Source organism: Lolium rigidum, chromosome 6, assembly GCF_022539505.1.
Source record: "Lolium rigidum isolate FL_2022 chromosome 6, APGP_CSIRO_Lrig_0.1, whole genome shotgun sequence".
NCBI classification, from domain to species: domain Eukaryota; kingdom Viridiplantae; phylum Streptophyta; class Magnoliopsida; order Poales; family Poaceae; genus Lolium; species Lolium rigidum.
Window position 1 is genome coordinate 27873719 of NC_061513.1, and position 13774 is coordinate 27887492.

Below are 13774 nucleotides of genomic sequence, written 5' to 3' on the forward strand. Positions count from 1 at the left end.
TATTTGAGTGATGGTACCTGGTCTGCGGGGATGTCGTACTCGGCATCAAGTTGTCTCAACAGCGGTCCTAAAGCCCTTCTGAATACATGGGTCTTCCACATGGACCACCAAGGCTCAAAACCGTCGGTAGTGAAGGAGAAACGGAGGTCGTGGGGAATTGGGATGGTCAAAGCATCAAAGAAGGTGTAACACCTTTGGCCAGTAAGGATGTCGGGCAGTTCAGCTCTGCTTGCTGTCAGGTGGTGTAAGAAGAAGTGTGGAGGCACCTGCCCAAGACCGAGCTGTCGGGCTACCACTACCGGTTGATAACACTCATAACCAGGTTTGATGATCCGGTTCGAGGTACTCATGCCAACAGGGAGGAAGCAAGGACGAATCATGATGGAATACAGATGCTGGGTGCTATCGTCATCGGCAAAGTTATCCAATCGAAAGGGGACTGGGTTTTCAAAATTCTCCGGTTCGGTATAAGGAAAGAACAGGGGGTTGTCCAAACCTTGGAAGAAGATCTTGAACCACCCTCGTCGCTTCCTTAGGGATCAGCCTCGCTGCCCGGCGTACCATACAAGGCTTGGCCATAGCTGGTACATCGGATATCCTTTCCGTTAGCATCTGGAAAGGTGCAGGAGGTCAAAGGCGGGAAGTCTGGGATCTGGTTCTGAAAGTATAGCTGCGCCCACAACCGAATAAACCACCGGGGACCGCCGGCTTTAATCGTCTTTTGAGAGAACAGTTTGACGGACATCGCTTGAAGAGATCGATAGACCTCTCCAAGAAACAGCTTGCCTAGGCCAAGATGGGTGCCTTTGGCTAGTTCATAGGCTAGGGAAAGGTAATTCTTGGTAGGGGCAAGTGATGGGCCACGTAATATGAAGTGTTCCAACCAAAAGTTTAGGAAGGCTCGTGTGTTCTCTCTCTCGTCACGGGGCCTTTGGTCTTCATATAACGATTGAGGTAGGCACCCCAACCGGTACACTCTTTTTTAGAAGAAAGGGTGAAAGGGACTTTCGGCAGTTTGAATGCGAAGGGCTTGGGGATGCAATGTCTAGGCCTCGTGATCATGGCCACATCCAGCGAGGTTGGTGTCATAGGGCCATGGCCAAACATGAAGCAAGTTCGGTGCGTCGGACCGAAGTAGCCGATGGTTTTCGAATATTTTCATTCTTCTCAAGAGGAGACAATGATAATGACAGGGCATCGGCTATCCCTATAGCTTCCCAGGTGGCATAATGGGTTTTGGATACTCTGTTTTACCATGTCACCCAACCCTCGGGGGATTAGGCCGGGCTCGCGGGCGGTCGGCCCGGGAGGTCGGATCTAAGTTCTGATTCACGAAGGGGATTCTGTTAGCTTCGCATGAAATTAAGAGGGCGGGACTCTCGGAAGAACGAGGACCGAGGCACATAGAATTTGCGAGAGAAGGATGTGGCAGCAGGATGTCTGAGACCTAAAATTGATAGTGGAATAGAACATTAATTCAGGTGTTTGCTGTTTACTCCTGACATTGATGCATGTGGCAAGGGGGCTGTTGAGGATTACCTTCAGACAGGAGACCATGGCGTTGGCGTTGGATGATTCCGCCATTGGATGCGCTGAGGAATCGGGACGGCGCGGCTGAGATCTGAGATCCGTAGAGCTGCTGGGCGGCGATTTGGGGATCTGAGTTTCTCAGACGAAGGGCGCAGGTTACCGTTTGGAGGGACAGTTAGGTTAGCCTTGCTCCCGTTTTATCGTAGAGGCTGATGTGATACCATCGGCTCTTTTGGGGAGTGCCTGACTCTGGCTATCGGCGGGGTTAAGTGAAGACATTCCTTCATTTTTTAGATTGGTGATGAAGTCAAGGAGGCAAGACGCCATGACATGACCCGATGAAGGATAAGCATAATGATTTTGGAAATGACATTTCCAAAACCAGGGGGCATGTGTTATCACCAGAATTTGACCGAGTCAGAGGTGGGCCGCGATCAAGACGGGTTTAAAGATTATATACGGAAGGAATACGTAAATCGGCCTTATATGCAAAGTTTGGGCTAGTTTGCCCTTGTATCTGTAACATATTAGATTACGTATCGGTTAGTTAGAGTTTGACCCGTGCACGGTTAGGTGCACACCTGAATTAGAAAGTCCCTTGGACTATAAATATGTATCTAGGGTTTATGAAATAAACAACCAACGTTCAACACAAATCAATCTCGGCGCATCGCCAACTCCTTCGTCTCGAGGGTTTCTCCGGTAAGCACCATGCTGCCTAGATCGCACGATCTAGGCAGCACAAGCCTACCTACGTTGTTCATGCGTTGCTCGTGCTGAAGCCTTTTTGATGGCGAGCAACGTAGTTATCTTAGATGTGTTAGGGTTAGCATTGTTCTTCGTATCATATGCCTGTCGTAGTGCAACCCTTATACATCTAGCCGCCCTTACACCTATCTTAGGTGTAGGGGCGGCACCCGCTTGATCATTGTTTAGTAGATCCGATCCGTTACGGTTGTTCCTTGTTCTTCAAGGATTAGTTTAACATCCGCAATAGTTAGGCCTTACAAAGGGTTGGAGGATCCAGCGGCGTGTAGGGTGTAGTTTGCTAGCCCTAGACAGGATGTTCCGGGATCAACCTCGTGTTGGTTTTTAGGCCCTGTCTAGGATCGGCTTACGATCACCGTACGCGAGCGCGAGGCCCAATCGTGAGTAGGATGAGCCGATTATGCGGTGAAAACCCTAAATCGTCGTAGATCGCTTTAGCTTTATTTTGATCAAGCAGGACCACCATATATTCGTACACCTCGTATGAATCATGGGTGGATCGGCTCTTTGAGCCGATTCACAGGATAACCTGAGAGCCGATCGAGGCTCGTATTTAACGTTTACGTGTATGCCTCGCGAGAAACTAAGCGAGGCATCATCCAACACCTTCCCGACCGGTATAGGTCAGGTGGCACGCCCTTGCGACAGCATCGGACGTGTGACCAGAAGGCTTTGCGGGCCGTCGCTCTGAGGGACTGGGGCCAGCCGCAGCCCTAGTTGTTCCCGGCTCTACGGTGTTGCCAGTCGCTGCCCGCCGGTGGGTTTCTGACCGCAACATCACCACAGTCGAGTTATCGTAGATCGTCATTATTGCCTTTCACTTGTGTAGCTTGAATACTATGGAATGAAAACTAAGCTCCAGCCACCGGAGACCGCTGAACTCCATAATGAACTTTACAAAACCAAAGAAGAACAACAAATATTTTTGGTGTTTTCGAATTGGAGACAAGAACAAAAGGAAACAAGCAAACAAAGCAAAAACTTTTTGGATTTTCTTATAGCAAACCAACGATAGCAAATAAAGCAAAATAGGATAAGAAACCAAAATAAACAAATGGTAAAGAGAAACAACATAAATATTTTTGGTCTTTTTGTGTTTTAGAAAAGAAACAAAGCAAAAACAAGAAAATGAAAACTAAAAGAGTCACATAAACACAAAGTAGCAGAAATTCGTCAAACTTGACAGCGGTACAGTAATCTATTTTTACGAAAATCTTACGCTGCTCAACTCGAAAAGTGCTCAACTAATGAAGTTAGATAATAACCTGGGGAATATGCACAAAACTTGGCTTCGCAAAATAACGTTCTGGCTGTTTTGGGGAATTTTTTTGGTATCAGTCCAGAATCTGTTTTCAAACAGCACTTCCCCAAATATCATCTCTCTCTTATTAGAAACCACCTTAAGAAGCTAAAAAAGTATGTACAAGTATCCGGCAATTGTAATATGCAATGAATGAGTGATGCCGGTATACCTCCCCCCAAGCTTAGGCTTTTGGCCTAAGTGGAGATCAATCCCATGGTGCCCATAAAGTGGCACCTCCGTAGTATGACGAAGAAGGATCCTGTTCTGGGTATGTGCTGGAAGACGCACCAAGATACGTGACGGTGTACCCGTAGGAGGGCTCGGCGTCCTCGGAGTCATGCTGCTGGTGGAAACCATGTATCCTCAGCTGCTCATCCACCTCCTCCTTAGAGTGCGACCACGGTCTCCTGTGAACACTGAACAAATCGGCCTGCGGCAAAGGGATTTCCCTCTCATCCCCGTCAATAAACAATATTTTATAGACAATATTTTCTAAACTAGAGTCAGTTGTAAAAAATTGGTGACTCTTCATAGCAGCAATATCAAGCCTTATAGGAGTTAATTTCTCATCAGTAGGATCTAGAGGAAGATCTAGATATGCCATAATACGTGAGGCAACAATTTCTCCAAAAATAGGCCCCTTATTGGATAAACGACGAGCAACAAGAGCACCAAGATGATAAGGTGTATTTCCAGTAAGTGCAGCAACTAGAAAAGCAAGATGATAACTAGAAATGTTGCTAGTGTTCTCCCTACCAAGAATGCTAGTAGCAAGATAGTAAGCGAAATATCTAATGGCAGGGAGTTGAATGTTTCTTATCTTGCCGCGCTGAATGGTGCGGCTATCATCATTGGTAACTTCTCGATAGAGCTCCGTCAAAGCTTTGGGGCTTTTCTCGATCTTCTTCGCTGTACCTACAGGAGTAATATCCAATGCAGCACAAAAATCCTTCAACTTCATAGTAATAGGCCTATCATAAATCCTAAATGTAACTGATGGTGTGAAGTGTGTGTTGTTGAACTTAAAGCTTTCAACAAAGATTTTAGTTAGCATGTAGTATTGACTCCTCTCATCTTCCATATAGGTAGATAAGCCCACATTATTGATGAGGAACAAGAAGTCATCAAGCAGCCCTGCATTACGCAAAAATTCATAGCATGGAAAGGATGAAGCATTAGGAACTCCATTATCCTCTTCAACTTCGAAGCTCGGTGCGATGACATCCTCATTATAGGATCGTCTAATTCGAGTGGCTGCCCTTGAGGGCCTCCCCATGCTTGTCGTCTCTCTTTCGAACACTTCTCCAAAGGTATGGTTATGCATCTTCTTTTTCTGAAATTTTTCAACAAACATTATAAAAGTTGATTTGCAGACATATAAATGAGGGAAACTACAATAGGAACTTGGTAGAGTACTAAACATGCATCAAAACTAATTTTTACAACTTAGAACAAGCATGCAAGCTCACTTAACATGTTACCTACAGCAGCAAAATACTCAAGATATACTCAACCAAACAAAATTCTATTTGGATAATCGGAGGAGTCACATACCGGAGAGCAAATGTGCCAAATTTCAGACAGAAATCTGGGCTGAGCAAAGAGATCGAAGAATCCCGAGCTCTTGAGCAAAAACGCGAGTGAGAGAAAGTTGGTACGAGTTTTTCAGGAGAGAGAGTAGAATGGGAGGAAGAGATGACTTAGTGGGGCAAGGAGGGGCCCACACCACAGGGTGGCGCGCCCCCCTCCTTGGCCGCGCCCGCTCATGGGGGGCAGCCCTGGGGTGCCCCACTGGTCAGCCCCAGGCACTCCCAGATTGCTCTTCGAAAAATAAGACCAACGGTATAACTTTTGTAAATTTTTGAAAACTTTGAAAAATGCACATTTTTGGGTGTTAAAATTATTATTACAGGGCAGAAAAAGATTTTCCAAACCTCTACACAACTAAAGCATCTTGCAAAACAAGTAGTGCTACAGCAAGTAAAACAAGTAGAGGAAGAAAGAAATGTTGTTTAGCTCCTCTATGCATATAAAATGTACTTGTTAACAAGGTTGATCAAGTCTTACCACCAAATAAATTTTACATGACATAAGAAGAAATAAACCTCAAATCAATCATGTTACCTTGTATTGAATTGATATGGATCCAACCATAATATTTTGATATCCTTCTTTAGGCTCATATATAGGACAATCAATAACTCCCACTTTGATAGTTCTCACATTAGAAATTGAATTAACTCCACATACTTTATCAATCCTCTTGGGAAAATAAACATTATGCTCCTTGTCATCAATATTGAAAGTAACTTTTCCTTTATTGCAATCAATAACAGCCCCTGCAGTGTTAAGAAAAGGTCTTCCAAGAATAATAGACATATTATCATCTTCAGGCATTTCCAACACAACAAAATCAGTTAATATTAAGCAATTATTAGTAACTTGAACAGGAACATCCTCATATATACCAACAGGAATAGCAGTAGATTTATCAGCCATTTGCAAAGATATATCAGTTGGTATCAACTTATCCAAATAGAGTCTCTTATAAAGAGAAAATGGCATAACACTAACACCTGCTCCCAAATCACATAGAGGAGTTCTAACATAATTATTCTTGATGGAACAAGAAATAGTCGGTATACCTGGGTCGCCCAGCTTCTTTGGAACTTTGCCATTGAAAGAGTAATTAGCAAGCATAGTGGAAATCTCCTCATTAGGAATTTTCCATTTGTTAGAGACAATATCTTTCATATACTTTGAATAAGGAGGCAATTTAATAGCATCAATCAAAGGGATTTGCAAGAACAAAGGTTTCATCCAATCACAAAATTTATTATAGTGTTCTTCTTCCTTTGATTTTAGTTTCTTAGCAGGAAAAGGCATTTGCTTCTGAACCCAAGGTTCCCTTTCATTACCATGTTTCTTAGCAATAAAATCTTATTTAGTATACTTTTTATTTTTAGCATGCTTTTCAGGTTCATCTTCAACCTAGTCTTTATCAGAAGCATCATTCTTATCATTATCTTTATCATGTTCATTACCACTTTCAGTTTCAGCATCAGAAATAGAAATACTATTAGGATCATTAACAGGCTCAGAGGATTCTACAATAGTTTTATGTTTCTTCTTCTTTTTCTTAGAAGGAGCACTAGTTTCAGTTCGTTGAGAATCTTGTTCAACTCTTTTGGGATGCCCCTCGGGATATAGAGGATCCTGAGTAGAAACACCACCTCTAGTTGTTACTTCATAAGCATGTTTTTCTTTAGAACTATTTTTAACAAGTCATTTTGCACTTTAGTGAGTTGATCAATTTGAGTTTGAACCATATGAAAATGTTTAACAAGCATCTTAACATCATTGGAGGTTCTCTCCACAATATCATGCAATTTACTAATAGCTTGAGAATTTTCCATTAAATGATTCTCTACTCTCATATTAAAATTATCTTGCTTAACAATATAATTATCAAACTCATCTAAACATTGATCAGGAGGTTTTGAGTACGGAATATCTTCCCTACTAAAGAGTTGAAGAGAATGTACCTCAATCATGGATGAAGGGGGTAATCTTACATAAATCTTCTATGGGAGGTAAATTCTTAACATCTTCAGATTTAATACCTTTCTCCTTAAGAGATTTCTTGGCTTCCCTCATATCTTCATCATTTAATTTAATCATACCCCTCTTCTTCAATATTGGCGTTGGGGTTGGTTCAGGTGTAGTCCAATCATCATGATTTCGGCCTATTCTAGCCAATAATTCTTCGACTTCGTCCGGAGTTCTTTTCCTGAAAACACAACCAGCACAACTATCCAGGTATGCCCTCGACTCAATGGTTAGTCCACTATAAAATATATCAAGTAAATCATGCTTTTCCAGATCATGTCCAGGCCGAGCTCTGATAAGAGAGCAAAACCTTGCCCAAGCTTCACGCAATTTCTCTCCATCTTCCTGGTCAAAACTATAAATTTTCTGCAAAGCAATATGTTGAGCACTAGCAGGAAAGTATTTCCGAAAGAAAACATCAAGCAAACCACTTGGACTATCAATAGAATCAGGAGGCAAACTATTATACCAAGTTTTAGCATCATCCTTTAATGAGAAAGGAAAAATTTTAGCAACAAAATAAGTACGCTTCTTGGTATCATCAGAAAACAAGCTACTCAGAGTAGACAGCTCAATCATGTGTTCTACAACACTTTCTTTTTCACTAACACAAAAAGGTGTTTTCTCAACAATAGATATATGAGATAAATCAAGAGAAAAATCATAATCCTTATCCTTAATGTTTATAGGAGATGTGGCAAATTTAGGATCAGGAGATAGTTTATATCTAACAGCACGTTGTGCAAGAAGCTTTTTAATATTACTTGCATCAGTAGTAGCATTGCATTTATTAATAAAACCATCATCAAGTTCCACATAATCTTCATCAAGATCATCACTAGAGTATTCAACAGACTCAGGTGAATTAACAGGTGTAATAATATTTTCATTAGGAATTTCAGTATTTTCAATTTGTCTAGACCTAGCAATTGTAGCATCTAGAAAAGATCCTAACGAACCACTATCATCAAGCACATCAGAAGCATCATCAAAATTATTAGAGAAATTTTCAGATTCAGCAGAAGTACCAGCATTTGAAGCTTGTGGCGGTGAAACAAGTTTACCTATCACAGATGGTGAATAAAGAGCAGCAGAGTTACTCAGAGTTGTACCTTTTCTTGTAGTGGATGGTAATATGGCGACTTTAGAATCGCGAGATTTACCCATGATGGAGGATTTGCAGCGAACAATATCAATTCAGGTGAACTTGCAAATAAAGCTATGCTCCCCGGCAACGGCGCCAGAAAATAGTCTTGATGACCCACAAGTATAGGAGATTGCAACAGTCTTCGAGGGAAGTAAAACCCAATTTATTGGTTCGACACAAGGGGAGCCAAAGAATATTTGTAAGCCTTAACAGCGGAGTTGTCAATTTAGCTGCACCTGGAAACAGACTTTCTCGCAAGAGTTTATCAGTAGCAACAATTTTATAGCAGTAGCAGTAGTGAAATATCAGCAGTAGTGTAACAAAGACAGCAGAAGTGATTATAGTAAACAACAGGATTAAAATATTGTAGGCACAGGGATGGATGAACGGGCGCTGCATGGATGAGAGAACTCATGTAACAATCAAGGTAGGGCATTTACAGATAGTAATAAAACAGTATCCAAGTACTAAACAACCACAGGCATGTGTTCCATATATAGTCGTACGTGCTCGCAATGAGAAACTTGCACAACATCTTTTGTATTACCAGCCGGTGGCAGCCGGGCCTCTAGGGAATCTACTGGTAATTAAGTTACTCCTTTTAATAGAGCACCGGAGCAAAGGATTAACACTCCGTGAACACATGTGATCCTCATATCACCGCCTTCCCCTCCGGTTGTCCCATTTTCTGTCACTTTGGGGCCTCGGGTTCCGGACAGCAATATGTGTATACAACTTGCAGGTAAGATCATAAAGCAATGAATATCATCATGAATTGATAACATGTTCAGATCTGAGATCATGGCACTCGGGCCCTAGTGACAAGCATTAAGCATAACAAGTTGCAACAATATCATAAATGTACCAATTACGGATACTAGGCACTATGCCCTAACAATCTTATGCTATTACATGACCAATCTCATCCAATCCCTACCATCCCCTTCAGCCTACAGCGGGAGAATTACTCACACATGGATGGGGGAAGCATGGCTGGTTGATGGAGAGGCGTCGGTGGTGATGATGGCGATGATCTCCTCCAATTCCCCGTCCCGGCCGAGTGCCAGAACGGAGTTTCTGGTCCCGAGACGGAGTTTCGCGTTGGCGGCGGCGGGAGTTCTGGATGTCTTCTCGCAATTTCATCTAACCCCCGTGCGTTTTTAGGTCGAAACCCTTAAGTAGTCGAAAGGGGGGCGTCGGAGGCTGGCCGAGGCGCCACCACCATAGGCCGGCGCGGCCCAGGGTCCCACCGCGCCGCCTTGTGGGGTGGGCGCCTCGTGGCCCCCCTCCTTCTGGTCTTCTGGCTCTGTTAATCTTCTGTGAAAATAGGCCCATTGGAATTAATCTCGGGGATTTTCCTAAAAGTTGAGTTTCTGCACAAAAACAAGACACCAGGACAATTCTGCTGAAAACATCGTTAGCCCGTGTTAGTTGTATCCAAAATACACAAATTAGAGGCAAAACAATAGCAAAAGTGTTCGGGAAAGTAGATACGTTTTGGACGTAGCACACCCGCAGACATTGACGGATCCTCGGCGATCTCCGCCGATCTGCACCTTCTCGCGATGCCTAGGCGTTCGCTGCCTCCCACGCCGGCGTTGCATGGTCGAGCACTGGCCTGGACGCGGTCTGGCGCCGCCGTGGCTGGCCGTGCCACCGTGCCGCCATGACTGCCTCCACGATTTTCGCCAGGTAACCTCCTATTCCTCCTCTTCTACCTCTCTCTACTCCTTCCTCTCCTTCTCGATCTGTGCCTACTGCTCCTTATGCGTATGCTGCCGATGCTATGCTGCTGTGTGTGCTGTGCTTGTTGTGTTGTTGTGCTTGTTGTGCTGTTGTGCTTGCTGTCTTCCTCTCCTTATCCTACTGACGACATGATCTAGCCTGTTCATGCCTACTGGTGCTTTGATTATGCATGTGTAGTTCTTACTGGTACACTGGACTCATGCTATCCTATCTATTCATGTCCTGGTGCTGTTCATATGCTTACTGGTTCACTGTGCTAGGACTATTCTATTTGTTCATGTCCTTGTGTTGTGCAAATTCTTGCTAGTGGCCTACTGTTGACCTAGGTTAGTACTACTGACACTTGTGGTGTCAGTGATGCTCACCTATGCCATGAATTTGCTTCAGTTGATCCAATTCTTGGATCACTACATGCCTGTGATGCTCTGCTATGCCTAGGGCTTGATCTAATCGATCCATTTTCTCAATCAGATGCTAGTGGCTAGTTACTGGTTGATCCTTGGCTAATTGAATGGATTATCTAGCTACTGGTGTGACTTATGCTTGATCTAACTGATGCTCAAGTGTGTGTATGTGTTGTTGCTGCTGTCCATAGCTCATTGGATAGGATCCAATGGCTAGGATGCCACGGTTCATGCTGTTGTTGCCCCTCAGTGATGCTATTGCATTGTTCATGTATGGATTACTGTGTATGTGTGCTTGGGTGGATTATTTATGGATGAACTGCTTTTGCAGTGTTGATTAAATACATTGATGTGCATGATTTGATATTTCCATGATCAATTTGGAAATAAATGGAGTCTAAATCCATTTCTAGATGACGATGACTTATAATTTTGGCTTACATGGATGGATTTGTGGTTGATGTGACCACAGTAGCATTGCTACTGCTTAGTTGCTCACACAGTTTGACTAGTTCTTGTTGGCTACTCATCTCAGGGTATCATAAATGATATGAATGCCACTATGCTTGCATGTGAAGAAATATAGGGTTAACTGATGGTTTCCTTGGCTAGGATCTCACTAGGTAGTTCTTGGTAGCTTCTAGTTCCTGCAGATCCTCTACTGGTGCTATCTGTGCATCTATCCTTGCTTATTTGCACATGAGTAGTATCTAGATGGTTTTGGGCTCTAGCTGCTCCCCTTCTGCCAGTGATCCTTGGTCAACACCAAGTGATGACAACTCCATGAGCATCTTCTCATCTCATTCTTTGTGTCATGCAATAATATGGATTGGATCCACTGGATCCTCTCCAGGTACTTGCTATACCTTGTTCTAGCTCCTAGATGGTTATGATCAACTGTTGTTGAGCTGTTGCTTGTTCTTGGTTACTTGCCCTGCTCCTCCTAGCTCCTGATGATCTTGCTTAAGTTCCCATGTCTCTGTTGGTTTTTGGTTGGTTGGATAAATGGTTTCAGTGGTTGGTTTTGTTGTTCTTGAGCAAGAACAGGATGAACTATGCATTGTTCCTTGCTGGTTGCTGGGTGAATGATTATCTGGTCGACTTCTGACTTATTCCTGATGGTTTCTACCCTTTTATGCTGACTGCTGGTTCACCATGGCTGTGACACACAAGCCTGGCATGACTTGGTGACTAAGCCATGGCCTTGGCTTGCTGTTGGATGCACATCAGCTCTATGAGTTGTGTGTTCCTTTGGTGAAATTGAGCCCATCATTGGCTCAGGTATGCATGGTCTGCTGGTGCCTATCTTGGTTCTGGCAAAGTTTTGGACATGGACAAGTGTCCTGGATACTTGGTTTTAACCCCCTGTCTAGTTTCTCACTTGATTTAACCCCCTGACTAGTTTCTCCTCTTATTTGCAGGTTTCAAAACTTGAAATGATCCAGGGACAAATTCTTCCAAGACACTTAGTTTAGGTTTTAGTATAGGATCAAATTCTTGTAATCTTCTTCTTATTTTGTTTATTATTCACCCAATTCTTGTATGATGAATATTGTAAAGACAGTGTATGTGTGTATATGATCAATAAAGCTCAAGTTTTCCGTATGAGCTTATTTGTAAATGTATCATTTACTTATGAATTATTTGTGTATAAATATTGTGATCTGAATCATGTAAATACATATGATATGATTCGATTTATGATGTGATTTAAATTATGAATTCATAATTCATTTATAAACTGTTTACCTTTCACTTATTTTGTTTTAAATTCAATATGACTTGTCAATTCAAATCATCTCCCAAAATTAACAAGTTACAAAAGAGATCATGTCAAAATTCTTAACCTCACATTGCCTAACCCTAATTTCAATGAGAGAGAACCTCCATCCCTCTTAGGTTTTTATGCAATAAGGCGCGAAAATTCCCGACGTTTTGTGATGAAATGCACATCCCAATTCTAAATCTACCCTTTGATGTTCATATGTTCTGGGTTATTACATTCATGGGCCATCTGTCTAGCCATGTGTCTCATTTCACGAGGGAATTTTTTAAACTTATGCACGAACATAAAAAAATACTTGGAAATTCCAATGAGAATAAAAACTTCTCAAAATATATATCAACCACCTGTACATAAAGTTACAAACTTAGTACTTAACACAATGATTATTCTCTTACAAAAAGTAGCTAAAAGTAACAATTAGTTCACCATCATCTATAGATTTGCACATATATAAATTACCAAAGAAGTCAATAATTAGTTTACTTAATAATTGTCTAATCATCATAAAATCATTACTCGGCACTCTAAACATCAATTGGTCATTGTTCAAGTAGCCCCTCATTATTTGAATTTGATTGTCAACCTCACCACGTAGCCCAAAATATAAAACTTAATTCATGTAGAAATTTAATATCATCAAAAAATTAAACATCAAGTCAATTTACTATATTTGGAAATAGCCTAATAATTGTTACCAAAATATCCAATTGAAGATGTTTTCTAAATATGTAATATTTATTTAGCTGGAATTTTGCTACAAATGTAATTATTTTCATCAAATAGTGTGAAAAGTCAATAGATGAATTTTCAGATTAATATTGACATAGTAAATACAATGCACATCTTTTTAATAAAAAGAAGATTCGCCCTCGCATATGCGATGTCAGCTTGGTAGTTTATAACTTCCGATATATTGGATCTTTTTATATCGGAAAATGACATGATGATGAAACAAAAGCAACACATATATACTTTTATACTGCCATCTATCTAGGGGATCTCATCATGTAAGTGCATAGTGATGGTACTTCAGGTCTTGGATGCAAGTTTGACGTAATCTATTTCATAACAAAGGGATATATCATTTTAATATACTTTTAGCCATAATTACTTTTCCAAACAAAGAGGAGATTGGACTTGGAAAAACTCAAAGCGCGCCTCCTTCAAACTCTGCAGTAGTGCCTCTTATCTAGGCAAGAGTGGACGTTATGGAACTCACACCTATACCCCCGGAATGCTCTTCAGACAAGAACATGCGCAATTGGAGATCATATATGTCTTCTCCAACAAACGCGTCTTCCAGCCACATTACAAATTTTACCGGCTCCTCTTTTGATATTCGACATCATCTGCTTGCCTTTTTCCTGTCAAATAATTGGTCCATGTAGATGAACCTAAGCAAATCCCTGAACACTTTTTCTTCCACATGTTTTTGATTTGGATGATACTAGATGTAGTAGCTTCCTTCATAGGGCCAAAGA